The sequence below is a fragment of the Polypterus senegalus genome, chromosome 2, assembly GCF_016835505.1.
Source record: "Polypterus senegalus isolate Bchr_013 chromosome 2, ASM1683550v1, whole genome shotgun sequence".
NCBI classification, from domain to species: domain Eukaryota; kingdom Metazoa; phylum Chordata; class Cladistia; order Polypteriformes; family Polypteridae; genus Polypterus; species Polypterus senegalus.
The window spans coordinates 87,962,351-87,985,222 of record NC_053155.1 but is presented as its reverse complement, the minus strand read 5'-3'; the positions used below and the strand labels follow the sequence as shown (position 1 = coordinate 87,985,222).

General features: G+C 39.1%; 1 long non-coding RNA gene across 3 annotated transcripts in view; it reads right to left on the bottom strand.

Annotated features, from left to right (window-relative positions):
• Positions 1-22,872, bottom strand: part of LOC120523141 — a 57,631-nt gene that overhangs the window by 10,281 nt on the left and 24,478 nt on the right. For 2 of the 3 annotated variants that reach the window (XR_005632562.1, XR_005632560.1), the window contains 2 exons: positions 21,713-21,826; positions 11,313-11,436 (listed from right to left, as the gene is read on the bottom strand). This is a non-coding gene — a long non-coding RNA (uncharacterized LOC120523141). Of the gene's footprint in view, positions 1-11,312; positions 11,437-21,712; positions 21,827-22,872 lie in introns of those variants that run through there. The other variant, XR_005632561.1, reaches the window with a different exon arrangement.

Below are 22,872 nucleotides of genomic sequence, written 5' to 3'. Positions count from 1 at the left end.
TTAAAATCCAGCGATAGAGTGAATCCGAAAGTCAAGCGATATAGCGAGGATTACTGTATATATATATATATATATATATATATATATATATATATATATATATATATATATATATATATATATATATATATAGGAAGCCGGCCCAGACACAGACAGGCGGACACCGATGGTTCACCAACCAGCACACGTTCACCCCCAAAGTCCAGGCCTTTTCCAATGCCTTTCTTCAGGTCCGCCTCCACTCCTCTCCTCCCGAGCTCTGTCTTTCTTCCTTTCCGACTCCAGCCCTCGAATGGAGGGAGGTGGCCCCTTTTACATCCATTTTATATCCTTCCAATGAGCTCCTGCCAGCACTTCCTAGTGTGGCGGAAGTGCTGAGGGCCAGGGCTCCTCAGGCATCTGGGCACCCCCTGGTGGTGACCATGGGTCCCTATAGGGTTGAGCTTCCATGCTCCTTTCCCGTGGTCACCAAAGCCACCAGGGCAGTCACCCCCTCGTGGTCTGGAGGAGGCATAAATTCCTCCTCCGGTCCTTCCGGGCATCCCGGCTCACCACAATAAATAAATAAATATATATATATATATATATATATATATATATATAAACTGCAAAAAAATTAAAGAAAAACTTTGAAAACACATCAGATCTCAATGGGGAAAACAAATCCTGCTGGATACGGACTGGTTAATGCACTAGGAATGAAAGGATGCCACATCGTTTGATGGAAATGAAAATTATCAACCTACAGAGGGCTGAATTCAAAGACACCCTGTAAATCAAAGCGTCAGGCTAGTCCATTTTGCCGAGATTTCATTGTAGCGACTCAAAATCGTACTCAGTAGGTTGTATGGCCAACACATGCTTCTATGCATGCCTGACAACGTTAGGGCATGATCCTGGGGGATCTCCTCCAAAATCTGGACAAGGGCATCACTGAGTTCCTAGACAATCTGAGGTGCAACCTGGCGGAAGTTGGATGGACCAAAACACAATGGCCCAGAGGTGTTCTATTGGATTTAGGTCAGGTGAGTGTGGGGGCCAGTCAATGGTATCAATTGTTTCATCCTCCAGGAACTGCCTGCATACTCTTGCCACATGTGCACCAGGAGGAACCCATGGCACCAGCATAGAGTCTGACAATGGGTCCAAAGATTTCATCCAAATACCTAATGGCAGTCAAGGTGCCATTTTCTAGCCTGTAGAGGTGTGTGTCCCTCCATGGATATGCCTCCCCAGACCATCACCAAACTGGTCATGCTGAACGATGTTACAGACAGCATAACATTCTCCACGGCTTCTCCAGAACCTTTCACATATGTCACATGTGCTCAGGGTGAACCTGGTCTCATCTGTGAAAAGCACAGGGCACCAGTGGTAGACCTGCCAATTCTGGTATTCTATGCCACGGTGCCGGGCAGTGAGCACAGGACCCACTAGAGAACGTCGGGCCCTCAGTCCACCTTCATGAAGTTTGTTTCTGATTATTTGGTCAGAGACATTCACACCAGTAGCATGCTGGAGGTCATTTTGTAGGACTCTGGCAGTGTTCATCCTGTTCCTCCTTGGCCAGAGTAGCAGATAACGGTCCTGTTGATGGGTGAAGGACCTTCTACGGCCCTGTCCAGCTCTCTTAGAGTAACTGCCTGTCTCCTGGAATCTCCTCCATGCCCTTGAGAGTGTGCTGGGAGACACAGCAAACCTTCTGGCAATGGAACATATTGATGTGCCATCCTGGAGAAGCTGGACTACCGGTACAACCTCTGTAGGGTCCTGGTATTGCCTCATGCTACCAGTAGTGACACTGACCGTAGCGAAATGCAAAACTAGTGAAAAAAACAGTCAGAAAAGATGAGGAGGGAATAATGTGAGTGGCCTCAACTTGTTAAAGCATTCCTGTTTTGAGGGTAATTTAATTGTTGCCCCTCTAGTGCACCTGTTGTTATTCTCATTAACACCAAAGCAGCTGAAAGTGATTAACAACTCCCTCTGCTACTTAACTGACCAGATCAATAGCCCAGAAGTTTCATTGACTTGATGCTATACATGATTAAGATGTGTTCCTTTAATTTTTTTGAGCAGTATATATATATATATATATATATATATATATATATATATATATATATATATATATATATATATATATACTAGCAAAATACCTGCGCTTCACAGCGGCAAAGTACTGCCTTAAAATTTTTATTAAGAAAAAAAGTAAACATTTGTAATCTGATGGAAAATATACAAATAATTATTTGTTAAGGATTTCTTTGTATACCAAGTATTCAGTTTAGCCCTCCGGTTGTAATGTGACCAAGCTGTGCACTGAGCTTACTCTTGAGCATGCAACATGCAGTTGGCCGTGTGAAAAGCAATCCTGTCTCAAATCTTTTTTAGGGTTTGTCCCTGAGACTTATTAATTGTCATTGCGAAGCAGAGCTTTACTGGAAATTGAAGGTGTTTGAATTGAAATGAGAGATTAGATGGTATAAAGGGGATGCGAGGAATAAAAACTCTCTCACCCGAGCCACTGCCAGTAAAAATAGTTGCCTCAATTAGGTTGTTTTGCAGACACGTGACCTGAAGTCTTGTGCTGATAGACATGTTAATGGGGGTACGGTTGGAACAATAAATTAAATGGGTACATTGAACAGTAAACTAAGTCTAAAATGCCTACACAATAACTATAATAATTGTAATAAACGAACAATAAAACAGCGGAGAAGCCGTGGATTAAATAAAAAGGCTGCTTCCGTGGTGAACCAAAAAAAGGAATGAAGACACCGCAGCGAAGGACGCTCTTATGAGTAGGCAGTCAGCCAAATAAGGGAATCAAGAAATAACTATAATCGTAATAAACGAACAATAAAAAAGCGGAGAAGCCGCGGATTAAATAAAAAGGCTGCTTCCGTGGCGAACCAAGGAAAGGAATGAATACACTGCAGTGAAGGACGGCCTTATATGGGCAGGAAGTCAATTACATGGGAGGCGTGCGGATGGTGGATGAAATATAGGCAGGCAGGCAGCCAAAGAAGGGAATCAAGAAATAACTATAATCGTAATAAACGAACAATAAAACAGCTGAGAAGCCGTGGATTAAATAAAGGAGACGTGGGGAGGAAAGCAGCCAAAGAAGGGAATCAAGAGACCGGAGTGACGGACGGCCTTATATGGGCAGGCAGTCAATTACATGGGAGGCGTGCTGATAGAAGACACAACTCCGCCTCACACGGCGACCGGGCTGCAGGCTATGGATGTATATATGTACGTAAGTAGGATTCAGTTGTGACCGTTATGCGTAGATTTTCGAAATGAAACCTGCCTAACTTTTGTAAGTAAGCTGTAAGGAATGAGCCTGCCAAATTTCAGCCTTCTACCTAAACGGGAAGTTGGAGAATTAGTGATGAGTGAGTCAGTCAGTCAGTCAATGAGGGCTTTGCCTTTTATTAGTATATATATATATATATATATATATATATACAGTATATATATATATATATATATACAGTGGAACCTCGGTCACGACTGTAATTGCTCCAAAACTCTGGTTGCAACCCGATTTGGTTGTGACATGAAGTAATTTCCCTATAGGATTGTATGTACAGTAAATACAATTAATCCGTTCCAGACCGCATACAAGCTGTATGTAAATATTTTTTAAAGATTTTTAAGCACAATATACAATTATATATATATATAATATATAATTATACCATAGAAGGCACAGTTTAATAGTAAACTAAATGTAAAAACATTGAATAACACTTAGAAAACCTTGAACAGAGAAAACTAACATTGCAAGAGTTCACGCTATAGCCTTACAAACCTCTCTCTGTAAACACTTTTTTTATTGAGTATTAAACACAGGGAAAAAATGAACATTTGAAAAATCCGTAATTTATACAAAAACTAACCATAAACAACCAAAAAAGCTAACCTTGCATGAGTCGAGTTCTGGCATGAAGAAAATGAGAAGGAACTGGGTGGAGAGGAGATTACAGTTTTGAGGTAAAGTCTGTAAAGATGCGGGTTCGCTGCATGCTGTCATCTCGCTTCCGCGAGCCCTTAAACCCGTCACTGTCGGTAATGTTACCGATGAGCACGACAGTGAGGCACTACAATGGAGCAATCGGATGGTACAAAAAGTGCCAAGTGCTTTTATTCAAATCAACAAAACAACAATCAGAAACAAAGTCCAAATTAAAGTGCAGTGCTTTCAGAATCCTTCAATAAATAAATGGTCCCATAAAAACAGAAGTGAAGTGGAGTTTAAAATCCAATAGAAAAAAGTCTTCATTAAATATGAGATTTAAACAATGCTCAAAGCAGTCTCTTTAAAAACAAGCATGATGCATTCTTTAACTGCCTTCTCAGCCTTACTGCCTTCTTTAACTGCCTTCTCGTTCTCTCTCTCTCTTGCTCGCTCGCTCGCTGGCTGCACAGGGAATGTACAGGGAGAGACTGAACACGTGCGGAAATCATCGCTATGTATGAACCGGAAGTGAAACTGGCATGTTCGTCACCCGAGTGTATGTTCGTGAACAGATGCAAAAGTTTGGCGAACTTTTTGGTTGTAACCTGATTTGTATGTGGTCCGAAATTGAAATTTTAAAGGCAAAGCTCATTTAGTCTGGTGTAGGTTAAAGCAGGCCATCTGAGCTGTTAGGACTCTGACCTGCTTTTTGAGGCCTCATACCACTTTAGCCAGTTCATGAGTTGTAATCATGACCTGTACTTTCAAGTTAACTTGGTATTATTTGTTAATTGTTGTGAAATTGACATTGTGGCAGTGTTTTAATGGTGTAATTTAAATGTTTCAAAATCAATGACTTTGTTGTACATATTAATAGTTGTTTTTTTTTTTTTTTTAATTTACAAGCTAACAAAATGCATATATTATGGAATTATACCTTCATATAGTTTTGGGGGCAGGAAAATTCCCCCAAAAAACAATTTAAGAGGAAAATGACTCTGCCTTTAGGATTGGTCTCAAATAACTAACACTTCACACCCATTTCTGGTATAGTTTGAATCTATATGTTCTCAGTTCAAAGATTTCAGATTCAAAACTGATCCTGGTCACATCCAGTTACCTATTTAGGTTGTGTGGCCTATTTACTTCAAATGTAAAAAAAAATCAAGCATATTCTAAAGAAATAAATAATCAGATCAAAAAGGTGATGGTGGGCAAAAAGGAAATGAATAACACATTAAAATGGATGATGTTATGTCACTGAATAAAACAATTAAGCGTTAGTACAACAGTGTATGTCATGTAATATTCAACTTAGTATTCAGTAAAACAGGTCAATTACCCATTGACATACTGTAGAAGACGAAAACATACCTGTACACAGCACCGGATTTCCTCTATGTGCTTCAATTTTTCCTCCCACAGTCCAAAGACTTACAGGTTATGTGGATTGGCATACTAAATCAATCATAGTGTACGTGTGTAAGCATGATCACCATTGTGATGGACCTGTACCATGTCCAGGGACTTCTCCTGCCTTGTGCTTGCTGGCATAGGCTCCACTTTGCCTATGACACTACTCTGGATAAGCAGGTTTGGAAAATGGATGGACAGTTGCAAACAATAATGTGAATACTAATTCCTTACACTCTACAGTCATTGCACACATAATCCTTTTAGATTTCATTTCCCTGCAACTTCCACCCTGCTAATCTGATCCTGTGACATACAGTATCAGTACCTAACAGCTTTAACATTTTAAAGTCTGAGTCTGTGACATCTCAGTATCTTGCAGTTCTCACCCTTGGAGCATTTCACTGTTATATCCGTACCCTACTATGTTAACATTTTGGAGACTGATCCTGTCAGATTACTGTGTGATTGCATCTAGCAATTATGTTCTTGGTGTCTAGTGCTGTAAGAGTTTAACATTCTTCAGTTTACTGTCAGATTATAATCTTATGATATATCAGGTAACCTGTAGTTTTAATATTTTGAAGTCTGGGTCTGTTAGATTTCGATATCTCACAGCTTGGAGTGCAGTCATGTAGGATCTCACATCTCATTATTCTTCACTTAATTCTCTCAGAATCTGGATCTGTGAAATCTTAGTTTCATTCTTTACACTCTTAGAGCTCTCCCCTGTTAAAGCATGATTTGCTTGAAAGTTATGTGGTATACCAGCCTAAATTATTACATACAACATGTGTATTAGCTCAGTAAGTCTGTGTAGTCAGAAAACAATACATGCATTTCAGTTTTAATATATTGTATATTAGCATCAGGCTGTATTACATAACATTCCATAGTCTGATCATTTCACATTTCTGTATCTGTCCACTTACACCCTTAGACTACAATCAAGTGAGATATCAGTAGCTAACGTTTTTAACATTTTGAAATCAGACACTACAAAATTTTGTTATTGTACAGCCTTGGAGTGTGATCCTGTGATATCTCAATAGCTTGCTGATTCATTTCCTGTAAGACTCTATGAGATCTCAATCTTTCAATGTGTTCCAAACAATCTCTACATGCCCTTGATTCTTAACTTTTCTTATATTGCCATCCAAATAATTATGCTTTAGGTGACTGGTTCTGTCACATTTTTACATCCAACTGCCTATTTTCTCAGAGTGCAATCCTGTAAGAAATAAGCAGTTTCTGATTTTTGATGGTTGATCCTATAATATTTCAGTATTCAGCAATTCACATTCCAGAAGTTTGATCTTGTGAGGCCTCAACAGTTAACTGATTCACACATCAAATATATGCCTTTGTGAGATCACAGTATTCTGCAAGTGTATTTCCTTGAACCCTGCTTGTTACATGATTTATAACACAACATCTTGCGCTCTTGAAGTATGGCCTACTTCATGCAGTTTACACAGTAAAGATATCAATACCTTGTGAGTCTGATGATTCAAGAGTGTGAGCATTTAATGTTTTACACCTTATCATATAATCTTGTCACATGTCATTATCCTGTCTTGATACCATCCCACATTATTATTCGCAGCACATACGGATGGCAAAACAACACTTGCTTAAATTTCTAGCTATTTTGTAATATAATGAAAGAAACAGGTGATATCTCGAAAAAATATTACAATAACAATTAATTTTTAAAATACTAAGAGATGCATGAAGCTGTAAAAAAAGAAAGCCCCCATATCCTTATGCATACATTTGTTAAATGCATTTTATTATTAAAAGAGTGGTGGTTTCCTATGATTTAAAGATTAAGTACATGACAAATGTATGTCATATTTGAAAGGAAATAGGCCATGATGTAAACCACACTGAATTCAGAATTATTTCTGAACATTTTTAGAGAAAATCTCAATTCACATGCTACTCTTTACACCCACAGTTTTCCACTTGAGCAAATATAAATGGGTGAAACTTCAGCATCTTGTGCATTCAATTACCTTAAGCCTTAAATTATGGATGCAAATTTAAATTTAAAACAGGTACCCTTATTTGTGGGAAGTAGATAATTCCCTTCTCCATGTGAATTTGAGTATTTATTGAACTAGCAGCCAATAATCCTAATTTGAATCTTGGGCTTTGAGTTGACAAAACGAGGAAAATGTACCCCATAATACCGCTACATTGTGGCCATTTTGCAGCCCGTAAGTCAATGGATGGTCAGTCAGTCATTTTCCAAGCCGCTACAGTCATATGAAAAAGTCTGGGAGCCCCACTCAGCCTGCATAATAATTTACTCTACTTTCAATAAAAAAGATAATAATGGTATGTCTTTCATTTCCTAGGAACATTTGAGTACTGGGGTGTTTTCCAAACAAAGATTTTTAGTGAAGCAGTATTTAGTTGTATGAAATTAAATCAAATGTGAAAACTGGCTGTACAAAAATGTGGGTCCCCTTGTAATTTTCCTGATTTGAGTGCATGTAACTGCTCAATACTGATTACTTGCAACACCACATTGGTTGAATTAGCTCGTTAAGCTTTGAACTTCATAGACAGTTGTGTCCAATCATAAGAAAAGGTATTTAAGGTGGTCATCTGCAAGTTGTGCTTCCCTTTGACTCTCCTCTGAAGAGTGACAGCATGGGATCCTCAAAGCAACTCTCAATAGATCTGAAAACTAAGATTGTTCACTATCAAGGTTTAGGGTAAGGCTACAAAAAAACAATCTCAGAGGTTTAAACTGTCAGTTTCAACTGTAAGGAATGTAATCAGGAAATGGAAGGCCACAGGCACAGTTGCTGTTAAACCCAGGTCTGGCAGGCCAAGAAAAATACAAGAGCAGCATATGTGCAGGATTGTGAGAATGGTTACAGACAACTCCAAAGACCTGCAAGAACATGTTGCTGCAGATGGTGTATCTGTACATCATTCTACAATTCAGCGCAGTTTGCACAAATAGCATCTGTATGGTAGGGTGATGAGAAAGATTCATTTTGGAACAAAGTGCTTTGGACTGATGAGACAAAAATGGAGTTATTTGGTCATAACAAAAAGTGCTTTGCATGGCAGAAGAAGAACATCACATTCCAAAAAAAAACACCTGCTACCTACTGTCAAATTTGGTGGAGGTTCCATCATTCGGTGGGGCTGTGTGGCTAGTTCAGGGATAAATTCTTCAGGGTAATGCTCAAGCGTCAGTCACAACGCTAAAGTTACACAGGGGTTGGATATTCTAACAAGACAATGTCCCAAAACACAGTTCAAAACCCAAATTTATTCACCTGTCTAATTTTGTTATGATGTATATTGCATATTTTCTGTTAATCCAATAAACTTAATGACACTACTGAAATACTACTGTTTCCATAAGGCATGTCATATATTAAAAGGAAGTTGCTACTTTGAAAGCTCAGCCAATGATAAACAAAAATCCAAAGAATCCAAAGAGGGGTACCCAAACCTTTTCATATGACTGTATATCCTAACACAGGGTCACAGGGGTCTGCTAGAGCCAATCCCAACCAAAACTGGGTGCAAGGCAGGAACAAATCCCGGGTAGGGCGCCAGCCAACCGTAAGGCACACACACCCACATGAAGCATACACTAGGGACAATTTAGGATCACCAATGCACCTAACCTGTATGTCTTTGGACTGTGTAAAGAAAGCGGAGCACCCGGAGGAAACTCACACAGACACGGGAAGAACATGCAAACTCCACGCAGGGAGGACCCAGGAAGCAAACCCAGGTCTCCCTACTGCAAGGCAGCAGCGCTACCACTGCGCCACTGTACTGCCCCAATGGATGGTCCCCAGTCAAATAAAATAACATGAAAAATGCAATACAAACAACTTTCAAATATATTTAACCTATTAAAACTGTCTTACCTTATCCAAGTTACCTCCTACTGTATATATTCTAGAAAAGTAGGTTTATGAGACAGCTGGCTTCTATGTTGACGCTGGGAAGGCTGTATAATTAATGATAAGATTAATTACATTTATATAGCTCTTGTCCGACATACTCAAAGTGTTTTACGTAGATGATGGGGAGCCATTTCAACCACCACCAATATGTAGCATTCAACAACAACAATTTATTTCTTATTTAGCCCCAAATCACTCAAGAAATGCCTCAATGGGCTTTAACAGACCCATTTAACATCACAACAAGCCATTTTGCACTTGTACACTAACCACACAGTAGATATTAGGTGGTGAAGGGCTGAGGGAGATAGACAATTAGAAACAGGGGATGATTAGAGGGCCAGAATGGATGAAGCCATGATGGGCAAGGACTTTGGGAAACAACCAACTGTTTGTAGGGATTTTGTTATGCTTACAGAGAGTCAGAACCTCAGTTTAATGTCTAATCTGAAAATTGTGCCCATTTTTTTGCCACAGAGTCCCCATCACTGCACTGGAGCGTTGAAATCTACACCCCTATTAGCACCCCCAACGACCCCAACAACACCTCTTCCAGTAAAAACACACAATCTCCAAAACGATCTCCCATCCAATACTGACCAGAGCCAAACATGCTTGACTTTAGGTGGATTACCTGTTCTCAAGTATAGGTGGTATAGCAGCTATATGATCAAATAGGAAAAAAAGCCAGAAGACAGGAGTAGCCCATTTCAAATCTTATTACAGTCATTAACACCTTTTGTGTCTCTGAATTACATCACACTTACTCCTATGATTATTTCTTTTGTTCCTAAAGAGTTTAAAGCTAGTACTTCCTTGAATGAATCCTGGTTGAGTCACTTTATCTTTAGGGGTTTCTTGGTATCCTTGTATTTTTTAGACAAGAATGTGTGTTAAGGCATATCTTGATCTTTAACTGAAATTATGGCCCAGTTATGATATGTGTTGAGTTTCTCAACTTTTACTCTGGACATGTGTGAGGTGAGGTTTTCCCAAGTACCCCAGTTGTCCTTCCAAATCTTAAAGACATGTGCACTAGTTTAATTGGCATATTTGTGTTTCTTGTGTGTGTGTGTGTGTGTGTGTGTGTGGTTTGTTGTAACACACACGACCAATTGAATTTTCCATTCAGGGATAATAAAAATAACTTTAAATCTACCAGTTAAAATGCAGCTTTAAGCCAGAAGGCTCTTAGATTGGCAAACATTGTATTTGTATATTTCTAAGTTCAGAAGTCAATTTTCTCCTTTAAAACAATTATGCCTGATTTAATGTCCAATAGGAAAATCCTACTTAACCTCCTTGGTATTAACCTAGATCTCTCAAGCACATAATTCTATGTGCATACAGTTATTCCCAAGTCCTACTCATGTTAATCTGTTTTGATGAGATATGGAGAATTAAGCCCAGGACAGTATTCTGCTGCCATCTTGTGAGTGAAATAGCATCATACTGCAAAAAATCCTGCATTTTTCTATGTGTTCTGCCTCTCTATTGTAGCTCATCAATATTCATGACTGGGGTGCAGTGTTCAACAAAAAAAAAAGCACAATGGTGTATAAAGAAAAATCTGTAAATCCAGTTTTAGAACAAACTGAAACTGAACCATTGCTCGAATTGACCAATAGTGATGGAAATGTGAATTGGTCATCAGACATTGACACGGATGGTGAAACTGATGCATATGGCACTGTACGACTGAACTGCTGCTCACCGTCTGGGAGCTCCCATAGTCCTTTTATATTCCCTGACCCGGAAGTGTTCCAATCCCCAGTCCATGTGACTCTCAATCCCTTCCGGGTCAGGTACAAGTCCTTTCCCCTCACCCCGGAAGCCCGTTGCTCTTCCTTTGACGAACTTCCGGGTTAAAGGACAAAAAGAAATCTTCGGTCCTCCCTGCAGCTCCCTCTTGTGGCCCCTGTGGTATCCAGCAGTGTCTTGTATAAAAACTACATGTCCCATGACTCCCTGCTGGTCTTCGGGGCACTTCCATTTTGCAGGGAGGGCTCCATCTGGCGGCCTGGGGGTATTGGCCGGGATGACAAGCTGGCCACATCTCACAATCGTTATATGGAAGTAATGTCAAGTGTTTTCCAGGGTCCTCCCCTACATTTTTGGTACAGAAATAGAAAAGAGTTTAGAAACTGTGTCACTCCCTCATCTTTGTTTATCTTCATGTGATCCTATGAGACATCCATGATTTTGACACTTTAAATTGAAAAAAATCTAATTCACTTTACAAAGAATTAAAAAAAACTTTATTAGAGTTAATTAAGCATGCTAAGCCTGCTAGTCTATAATTTGTCAGAATATCTTTGAATGATCACTTAATATTAAATCTTCTAATTTCTTGCTGTCTAGGTGAGTAGGAAACAGAATGGTGGAGCTGATTAAAATATTGTGTAATGTTTGTCTAGCTGTCCTGTAGTTTACAAATTGTAATGTAATTTCTAAAGCCAATTAAAATTGCAAAAAAGAATTCCATGTAAAACATTAAGAGAATAAAATCAACGGGCTCAGGTTTTAGTCCCATGCAAAGTCACTGACTCCTTAAATGGCTCTTTATTGTTTAGCATCTTGTATGAGTAGCTATGTGGTTCTAAGTCAGAAATCTTTCAAACTGGCTTCTTTATGTCTGTGTAACTCCTGAGGTGGGTGCCCCAAAATAAAGCTTTATTATTCAAAAAAATAGTTAACGACACACTGCACGATAATGTGTGGTGGATACACTTGACTTGAGTATTCATAGTTTTCCTCCTCTTTCTCCGTACGTTTAGCATTCATTTGCTCAGAGGTTGATGCGTTTGCTGCTTCCTGAGCAGCTCTTCTTTTCTCCACCCTAGTGGCCCGCTTGTTCTCTTCTTTCATCTGCATCTTTTCACGTTAAAACTGATTAAGAATTTGTGTTGAAATTACTTAGTACGGTTTCTTTAAATTTTTCACTTAAGCTGGTACTTAAGTCTTCAATCTGCCACAAGAATGATTTAAGATATGAAAAGGTAGGGGAAGTGATAGCAAAGGTGGTAGGGATAAGAACGGCACCCTTACGCATGTGCCGCACAGCCGCCAGCTGGCTGATGCTGAGAGTTGATTCTACAATAAAATAAAAAATATAAACAGGATAACTTTGGAGGTCAATCATCACCCCACAACCGTATAGTAGACATCACATAGTATATGTGTACGGAATTTCAGGTCAATAGTTCAAACGGTTTGCGAGCTACAGGTGATTTAAAATCCTGGACAGACAAACGAACAGCCATGGTAGTGTATTATATATAAAGATAAAGATAAAGGCAGGACAGACAATTTTTCTCTAAAACGTGACAGATAACTTCTCAAATGTGATGCAATCTCTATGTCAAATTTGAACATTCCTTTATGTATAAACTGCTGTTAAACTAAAAAAAAAAATAGGTGCTGACAGCAATATTTTCAAGTTGTTGTTTTCTGATACGGGGTGGCACGGTGGCGCAGTGGTAGCGCTGCTGCCTTGCAGTTAGGAGACCTGGGTTCGCTTCCCGGGTCCTCCCTGCGTGGAGTTTGCATGTTCTCCCCGTGTCTGTGTGGGTTTCCTCCGGGCACTCCGGTTTCCTCCCACAATCCAAAGACATGCAGGTTAGGTGGATTGGCGATTCTAAATTGGCCCTAGTGTGTGCTTGGTGTGTGGGTGTGTTTGTGTGTGTCCTGCGGTGGGTTGGCACCCTGCCCAGGATTGGTTCCTGCCTTGTGCCCTGTGTTGGCTGGGATTGGCTCCAGCGGACCCCTGTGACCCTGTATTCGGATTCAGCGGGTTAGACAATGGATGGATGGATGGATGTTTTCTGATACAGTATATGTCATGCACAAGTAACATTAGGGCAGTTTTTTTTCACCTCTGAGGCATTCCCAGACATGACAATTGTATCTGTCTAAAGTTTCATATTGATAACACAAAAATATAGTTACAACATTTGGCACCATGGGTCCCCCTCCTCTGTCCAAAATCTCTCCCAGTTGGGATGCAGGTTCAGAACTGCAAATAAACAGTGAATCATATAAAACTCTGAACCCCACCACATAATACACTCTTAAACCCAAATATCCCACATTTACATGAAACTATTTACATTGTTTGCTCCTGCTTCAAATAGTGTATTTTTACATTCCCATGCCTCAGCTGTGTATCATTATGTCCATATGTGGACATCTATGTATCATTGGAGACATCACAGTCGCTGCCGTCCAATGGTATAAAGTTTGCAAGTGTGTGACCTATTGAGTCAGAGCTATTGAACCAGAAATGTGTGGTGGTAGTTACCAAAGGCGGCCTCATGACTCCTCGTATTTGGAGGATATGTCATGATTGATCCATCATACGGCAATGTACTGGGGCTTGTTTTGATCAGGAGAATCTACTGTAAGAACTGATGTGTCACTTCCAGATATTTGCTGTTATTTTTTAAAGTAATATGCAAAAGCACATGAAAAATCAGAAGAGCGGTGGAGAGCTATTTTTGGTTTTCAGCCTATAGCTCGCGTTTGCTAAGTCGGTGGGAGGGTTCAGTGCATTGGTTGAAATATGTTTCTCAGGACTTTTTGATTGATGCATAATACTTCCTTATACAGAATAATAACCATGATTTTTTTCAAATACTTTTGTGACAATTAAATAAAAAATAAAACACCACACATTTCACTTCATACCAGATTAAAAGTAAACCGTAAATATTGCAACAATTTGGTTACTAGGAGTGTGAAGTTTATACCCATCGCTTGCAAATGAGGTATTGTTTGTGTCAATGTGTGGCATAGTTCACCTGTATGATATAGCAAAATATTTTTAAATGATCCTTCGGCCTGGTACCAGGCTACTCAGGGTGTAAAGGTACTCTCCACTCGATAGCTGATTAAAAGCACATTTTGAAGTACCTCCACCTGTTTGTGTTCTTCAGTGTGGTCTCGTAGGCAAAAATTAAGAGACCAATACACTGCAGATTCAGCTAAGCACTTGTGTTAGTGTTAATGCCAAGTATTTGACCCCTTCCTGATTTCTTCTATTATTGCAAATTTTGGATACTGAATGTGTTCAGTTCTTCAACCAAAGTCTGTTATTAGATGAAGGAAACTTGAGTGAGACTCAGGTAGAAAATAATGAAATTATGTAATGGAAGAAAATACAAAACAAAATTACATTTTTGCACTTAAACAACTGAAGTGCACAATCTATTTCATCACTCATTCAGACCTATTAAAATAAAAAGTCCTGTACCTAATCTAAATAGTCAATCATAAAAGTACACTTTGCTCCTCTGACACCTTTTTACTCAAATCAATGAGAGAAAGAGTTATTGTAAATGATGTTCTCCAATATATGTTGCAATCGTATTTTTTTGGTTGCATAGACTGCTTGGATTAGATTCAGCGGAAAATGTGTTTGCTGTCGTGTCTGTTAGTCCAAGGGCACTAATGACTGTCCTGGGCATTTGATGCTGTAATAGTACTGTACTGCTAAAAGGTGGAAGAAAACGGTGTAAGCTCAAATGATCAGGAGAAGAGGCATACTCAGATACAAAGCTAAGATCAAAAATTAAAGTTCTCATAAAGAAACACCAAAGTTCAACTGCGAAACAAAAATCAAAGTCAAAGGAACCTACCCAACTATTTGTTACCTTAAAAGCATTCGGTAAGAGTTTGATTTGTCTTTGGATGTCTTGGATAGAGATGGGATGTCAGAGTTGAATTTCTAACCCATTGTACCACTGATGTCTCGTGCCACAATCTCCTTGACCTGGTCACTTGATAACCAGGAGTCGAGTCCTAACTACAGTATTCAATGCTTTTAAATGAAATACATGACATGGAAAAGGATGCAAAACCATTTTTACCACTTTACATACCTTTCAAAAGCAAGAACTGATAGCAAGTTTGGGTTTATCATGCCCAACAGGATGATAAATCACGTCCTGTGGACCTCCCAAGCATCCAGGTAGTGCAAGACTGGCATATGGGATGACGGAGATCTGGCTGTGCACATCAAGGCAGACAGGACAGGAGTCATGAGAGGTGGTTGTAGTTGTCACTGTCTCTGCCAGTTAGAAGACCCACTGAGGTGAGCTGGGGAGATGTGGGGTGAAGGACACACTGGACTGGCTAAGGAGGAATTTACAGCTGATAGAGTTTTACCTGGAATTGAGGTATATCAAAAAATACCATTTCTATTTAACATCTTGCTATGCTGCACTCGTGTCTCCACCAGCCTTATTAAACATCTTCCATTCCATCTGAAATGGAGACTTTGAATCCTGCAAATAGTATACTCGCTGTGCCTCACAGAACGCAGATGTACCATTACGTATTAATCTTTGTATTCTTGGGCTTTAACTTATAAGGATTCTAATTTTGATATTTATTTAATTTTTGGAATGTAATTCACAAAGCTGAAATTTGTGAATGTCTTTATCTATTTACACAAAACCTTATGATATAAGATGAGTAGCCACCAATATAAGCAGCCTCTTGCACTGTTGCCTAAAATCTAGGGTCAGGGGAATAGTACCTGATTTATATCTCAATTTACATCTTCCTCTGTCTATCACTTTCTTCCCTCTCTTTTACAACCTTGGTACATCTTTCCATGGTTCAGTACCATTTCTTCCTGCCATGCAAAACTTAGTACACCAGGCACCCCACAAAACAAGTTTTACATACAGTTCTCCTGTTTCATCCTACATCCAAAAGACATTTATGTTATTTTGCTATGAGTATGGATAGGTACATGAATTAAATTGAGTAGGTTCTATAAATTAATGGTTAGATGGAGAATTTTACATGGGGTCAAATATGTGAACTTCTGAGAAATTTCAACATGGCAGTAAATGCCATACCCTATCAAGAAGTCAGAACAGAAAATGTATGTATTGAGCCTGTGACCAGGAACTCCATGTCTGTAACATACAAATAAGCTTCTTGATAGGTGTCCACTTCTTATATTTCACCCTTTGTTTTCTTATTAAAGTTGTTAATCAGGTTCATTAGTATAAAAGTGATTTTTTGTTTCAGCATGACACCTATTAATTGTTCTTCATGGATTACAATAGCCCACTCTGTAGTCAGTGTACCTGAGAGAAAATCTGTTCACCTTGCTGACACATTAAGGTCACGGAGAGACAGAAGGGTCCTGCTCTTCTCTTGTCACTCTTTGTTCTCAAACATTATGGTAACTGCTCTGTCTCTCTTGTGTTGTGCGTCATTTTCTATACTGCACCAAGTATAGAAAATTTTTGGCTCTCATGGTGCACTTTAGCAAAGTCATTTTCAGCTCCTAGCCACTAATGTTACACTAAGTGCTGACGTACAAGTACATCGCAATTAAAAGGTCAAGCATGTCAGGGGAAAAGCTGCTATTTACAGAGAATGGAAGTCTATAGCAAGGCTGACTCATCACCAAGAATAAAAAGAAATTACTAAGGTTACATCCAGCACTTCAGTGGCATTGTGAAGCAGTGGAGGGGAAAGAAAGACACATAGGGAAGCAACTATGACTGAAATACAGTATGTAGAGTATGTTGGAAAGTGCCATTTTGGAGGCTGTACTCTTTGCTGTCATCACACTTAGCTGTTATGTCCTAGCTAAACTTCAGGAGGTTGGGATGCTGCATAAAATCAATGTAGGCCAACTTCTGCTGGACAATCAACATGGCAATGACACTCGCACTGAAATCATGTTGGCACAATCATTGCTGGTCCTGTACATGCCCAAAAATGTTGGATTTGGATACTAGAGACTTATTAGATATTCAGCAAAAAGAATTAAACCTTAAGGACAAATTCAAAAGGTGATATGGCTCATTCAGGAACATAACACACAGCACATAGATGCCATTAGTTTTAAGCATGAGAAATAGGGCTGCTGACTGTGCTACAAAGTTTGAGAACCAGTAGTTATATAAAGGTGCACAAATATCACTGAAAGGCAATTAAAAACTATTACCAAATGGAACTGTTTATAGCACTGTTTTAATATTAGTTACAGGAACGTATAATTTTGAAAAATGTATAGTCATCGGCCATCTAACAACATCAGAACAGGAATGCTGAGTTGCATTTTTCTATAATGGCCCAATATAATAGCTTCTGCCCAGAAATAATATAACATGTTTACAGTCATTTAATCCATTTTAGGGGCCAGTGTCTGTCTAAGAAGCACTGGGAGCAAGGCAGGAAACAACCATGGAGAGAGTGCCAGTGCATCACAGGGTCAATCCTGTCTCATGAATTATGTCTTAATTAATTTGAAGGGAAATCAGAGTACCTGGAGATAAAACCAGCAGAGATGCATGAAGAACATGAAAAGTCCACACAGACAGCAAAGTGCTAAATGTAAATCCAACACTTGCCCCTGCACTGGTCAAAAATGCTTTTTTTTGTTCTTCCATTAATATGTTCCCTAATATTCACAAAAACGGAAATAATGGCAAAACAAAACATATAATGTGTGGAAAAACACTATAAATGAAAAAAACACAAAACAATTTAAATTAAAGAGTAATTGTGTACTGTGTAATTTATAGTGAGGCATTACGTTCAGTTCCTAACAAAAAGACTAAGAGTGGCACCTGTCTACATGTTGTCATAAACTGCTGAATGTGGAAATTAGGTTGGACTTATCTTCATTTGAACACCTCTAGCTCTGGAGAGGAAGTATCTACAAGCGTCATTCATGATAATAATGGCAACTACTCCAAAACAGCACAATGTAAAAGTTCATGCACCCATTAAATTGCATCACAAACAAAAATCAGCCAACTGGCAATTTTAAAGGGTTCTAGCCTTTAAGTCCCAAGGTGGAACTTAAAATTTCAGGCTGTACGTGTTGTCACACACGGGCGAATAGGAGGCCGATGAAGGGCTTAGAGAATAATGTTAACACATCCGCCCAGGGGCGGCAGGGCACACTGACTCTCTTTCTAAGTCTCCTGCAGACCATTCCCGGGAAATCCCGCCAGGAGCCGGTGCCTCAGCTCAGAGTACGTCACTTCCGAGGATGACATCACTTCCTCCAGACACCCTATAAAGCCTCTCTCCCCTTCTCTGGATTTCAGTTCTGTTTTCGACTCAGTCTTGTAAACTACTCTGGTTTTACAATTCTTTATTTTTGCAGCCAGAAACAAATTATACGGGTGGCTGCCCTAAACCTTTTATCATGTCTGGAGTCTCGTTTTGTCACAGTGTATATACCTGAGCAAACATATGGCACTGCAAGACCAAACACTCTGCCCATAGATCCTGGAAGCAAGTTAGCAACACCAGCCACAAAGAAAAATTCACATACTCCAAAATTATTTTTTTTTTCTACATAAAAAATTGCATTTTTATCCTCGGATGGAAAATTGGGTAAGAATAAACATGAGGGGTAAGTTGAATTTGCTGTGAAAAGTTTAACAATACATTAAATAACTGAGAAGCAAGTTTATGACTACTTATTTTTTGTACAACAGCATCCCTGATGCCTTTAATGCAGAGACGCCACCTCTACCTAATTCTCTCTCTTTGAAAATCTTGCATAAAAAATTTAAATGTTATATATGATAGGTTATATTCATTACATGAACCTGATTTATGTGCAAGCTATGTGGTACATTAATAACGTAGACAGTGTCTACATCGATTTTTGCAATTCTTTTTGCTATTAATTATAACATCTAATGACATCACAAATTTATTTTGTCCAGGCAACATCCAACTCTTAAAACAGCACCCCCCACACCTGGAGGTCATTGCTTGAAATAATGACTGTAGTGTCTCTTATCATCTAAAAAAATGTTTTCAAACAATCATTTTTTTATTTGACATAACGCCTTCTCAGTCAGCTATTGCATATCACTTTACAAAACAAGCCACGTTATAATATGCAATGATGCATCTCATCCCATTCTATTAAGTATCTATCTATCTATCTATCTATCTATCTATCTATCTATACAGTAAGTTTGGAGAGCCTGTCCTGCGAGGTAAGATGCCCAGAAGTCACAACGTATGCACATATACATCAGGTGCCTTAAATTTACAAGATGTGAGAAAGATTCCACTTGTGTCCATTTGGAAAAATAATTGGCTACCACAATGAGGAGCATCTGCGCTGTGTCAGAGGCACGTTCCATTCCTTTCTTTTATACTTCAAAGCACATGAAATCCCTGCAGATTAGCCCTGAAATATACTTATCTTCAAAGACTGTGCTGCTCAAGATGCTGGATTGTTTAATATGACTAATGAACTGCTTTTCTGAATGAAAATTAAAAGAACGCTGATTTTTTTCTTTCAAGTGTTTTGCTTTTTCTCTTCTTGGTGTGGGAAGCCAATCCCCACCTCCTACAACCCTCCCACCAGTTGTATACTTGAACAAGGGAAGCTGGAAAAAATCAATGATTTTATTTTTAATTGTGAGGTGGCACAATAGTTAATGCTGCAACTCTGTCATAACACTAGGACACTGACTTCAACTCCTGGCAGATGCATACATGGTTCAGGGCAATTAGTGATTCTAAATTTGCTCAGTATGAGTGGTATCTCAGCAATCCATGCTATGTCTTGAAGGATGTATCAAAGACTCCATATAATATTTGTACCTCAGATTCTGGAGGAGTAATGAGGATTCTGTTCTGATCATGGAAAACTGAAATAACTATCTCTCTCTTGCATGGATATGTCATGGGAATGTGTCTGTTTTCTCAACATTGGCTTTGTGAACTTGGAAAAAATCTATGACCTTTGTAAGTGTGAGCAGGGTGGCACTGTAAGCTTCAGAAAGGACACATCCAAGACTGAATTTCTTTACCCGATTGGCATCCCGTTAAATAGCCCTCAGCTGAGAACATACTATAGATTAGTGGGCAGAGCCTAGTGATATTTCTCTTCAGTGCCACAATGTCCTACAGAGGCTTTATTATTTTTGATTTTCTTGAGTTATGTTGATTTCCTTTCATTTTACCCTCCCTTGTCATTTTTTTCTGATACAATAAAATTACCCTTTCTAAGAGTTACTGGACTGTTCTGGTGTTTTACCAAGCACAGGGTCTGTTCCGCAGCATCCTTGTTGTGTCACACTGTATATTACTGCCATGTGTCATTCAGTGCCTGTTTTTGTATAGCGATAGTTGTGTTCACATAATTGGTGTCAAGTAAGGTCCATTCAATGTCAGTATTTCACATCACCAAAGGTCTTGTCTTGTGTTGTGCCTTCTCTTCTGCTCATAATTTTCAAGACAGAATATCAAGGTGCTGCCATGGTTTGAAAGATATCCAGTTTATGAAGCCAAGGGTTGCATTCTTGCGGTTTGCAGATAATGTTGTCAGCTTGGCCTCATCAACACATGATGTCTGAGGCACAAAGGAATGGATCACAGTTGAGTGTGATACAGTTGAGATCACAGTTAGGACCCTCTAAATGATGAGCAGCTACTGCATGTGGATGAATTTTACTTGCCTGGGGTCCGTATGGTCTTATTCATGAGTGAGAGTGGAGTGGTAGAATATTTGTGGACACTGCAATTGCACTGAGACATGGTGGTAAAGGGGGATCTAAGTCAATAGATGAAGTTGTCGAATTTATTGGCCAGTTTTTATCCCCATCCTCGTTTATAGTCACAAGCTCCAAGTGTTGACTTAAAGAAAGAGATCAATAGTGCAAGTGGCCAAAATGATGTCCTGCACAATAATGCTGGGTTCACTCTGTAAATAACATTGAGAAGCTCAGCAATACACAAGGACCTTGTAGTGGAACTGGATTGAAGGAACACAGCTAATGTGATTTAAGCTTAAAGTTAGGATTATTTCTGGGCAAGTGGATCAAAAGTGGTCCCTGCACACCACTGCTGATTTTTTTTTTTCAATAAATTAGAGTGAGATGCTCAACAATACAGAAGGACCTATGGGAGGACCCTTTACACATTGCCAAGGAATGTGTACAAGGCTCAGTCTACTGGGGGAACACTACAGGCATTGCATGGCATGCTGGAGGAATTATATCTCTCAGATGGTGTGGGAGCATCTGGGAATTTCCTAGGAGAGTTTGGGAGAAATTGCTGGGGATATTAGGGGCTTGGTCAGCCAAGCTCAACAAGCTGCTACTACAGACCTCTCTATGATTTGGATGTGAAATGAATAAGAAGTGAAGTAAATCGGTGGTAGACTGCCACTTTGTCCAAGGATGGTTCCTACCTAACATCCAGTACTGCTCTAAAATAAAATACATGAGGTTTTGGCATGTTGTCTAGTACAGGGAGATATCACAAATGTGATTTATAGTATATATATATCTAGCTCAATATTGTTTTAGAAATTGCCAAAAACAGCTATTATAGCCTGTAAATGCCATACACCTTTTGCTCATCACATACTTACAGCAGCAGTGCTGGCAGCAATAGAATGATACACTCTGCATAGAATCAGTGAGACAAATGGTGGTGGAGCTGAGGAGGTAGCGGGTTCTCAGTTATCTTCCTTCCTGTTCTGATGCTGCAAGCAAGAAATGGCCACAAATCAGTAAGTTAAAAAAATACATATGTTGTGCTTACAGACTTCAAACCTTTAGGGCTCCGATTGACCACGACATGCAGGAATTTTTAGGATTGTGCTTCACATAGCTGGCATGTCTTTTATGTTTGTAGATTACATGCATTGTGAACAGTAATATATCTTTTTTTTTATAATAATAATAATAATAATAATAATAATAAATTTTTATTATTATATATCAGCAATATCAATTATGGTACATTAGCACAGGCCACTCATGCGTTATTGGTACGTTTTGCCCTTTTACTATGAATATGAACATTCCTGTTGTCTTTGTTGTGGAAAAGAAAAGATGAAAAATTAAGGAAATAGCAATCCAACTTTCCAGACACTTTCACAAAGGCATAATGTAATGAGCGTGGAGGCTTTGGAAATCATCATTAAAATCTAGCAGGATAAAGGTTATGATATTCCTTTTAGGGTAAAGGTCATAATTATCGGGTTTGTTATCAAGAGGAGCGGTGCAAGCATATTTACAAAGTAAAGTGTTAGACTCTTTGCTTAATTTATTCCTTTACATCTACCATGCTGTGGCTTTAGAGATGTCCTGTTTGGTATGAAGTGATGAGGGACAATCTGTTGTAAATTGGAACCAACTTGCATGGAAAAATGTGGTCGTGGAGGTGTTTATCTGATGGAAAATGGTAGTATTGTATCTGTTGTAGACTGGAATCATCCTGTTTCCTGTGGAATAAAGGCTCCATATCTGCTTAGAGGAAATATTTGCTGGGACCTGGGTGTAGCCCTGCTGTTGTGAAATGGAAATGTTCAATCTGCTGGTGCATAGAAAAGTCTGGGGTAATCTTCTCTTGACTGGACTAATCCCCAACTCAGTTGAGCAAGCCTGCCTTGCCTGATGTGAATTCTAATGTGAACTGTAGGTATCCCTTCTGCTTTGAAGTGGTAGTAGCCTGTCTGCTACAAAATGGACCGATGTCTCATCTTTTGTACAGTGAAGGCATCTTGTCAGGCTGTGAAATAACAGC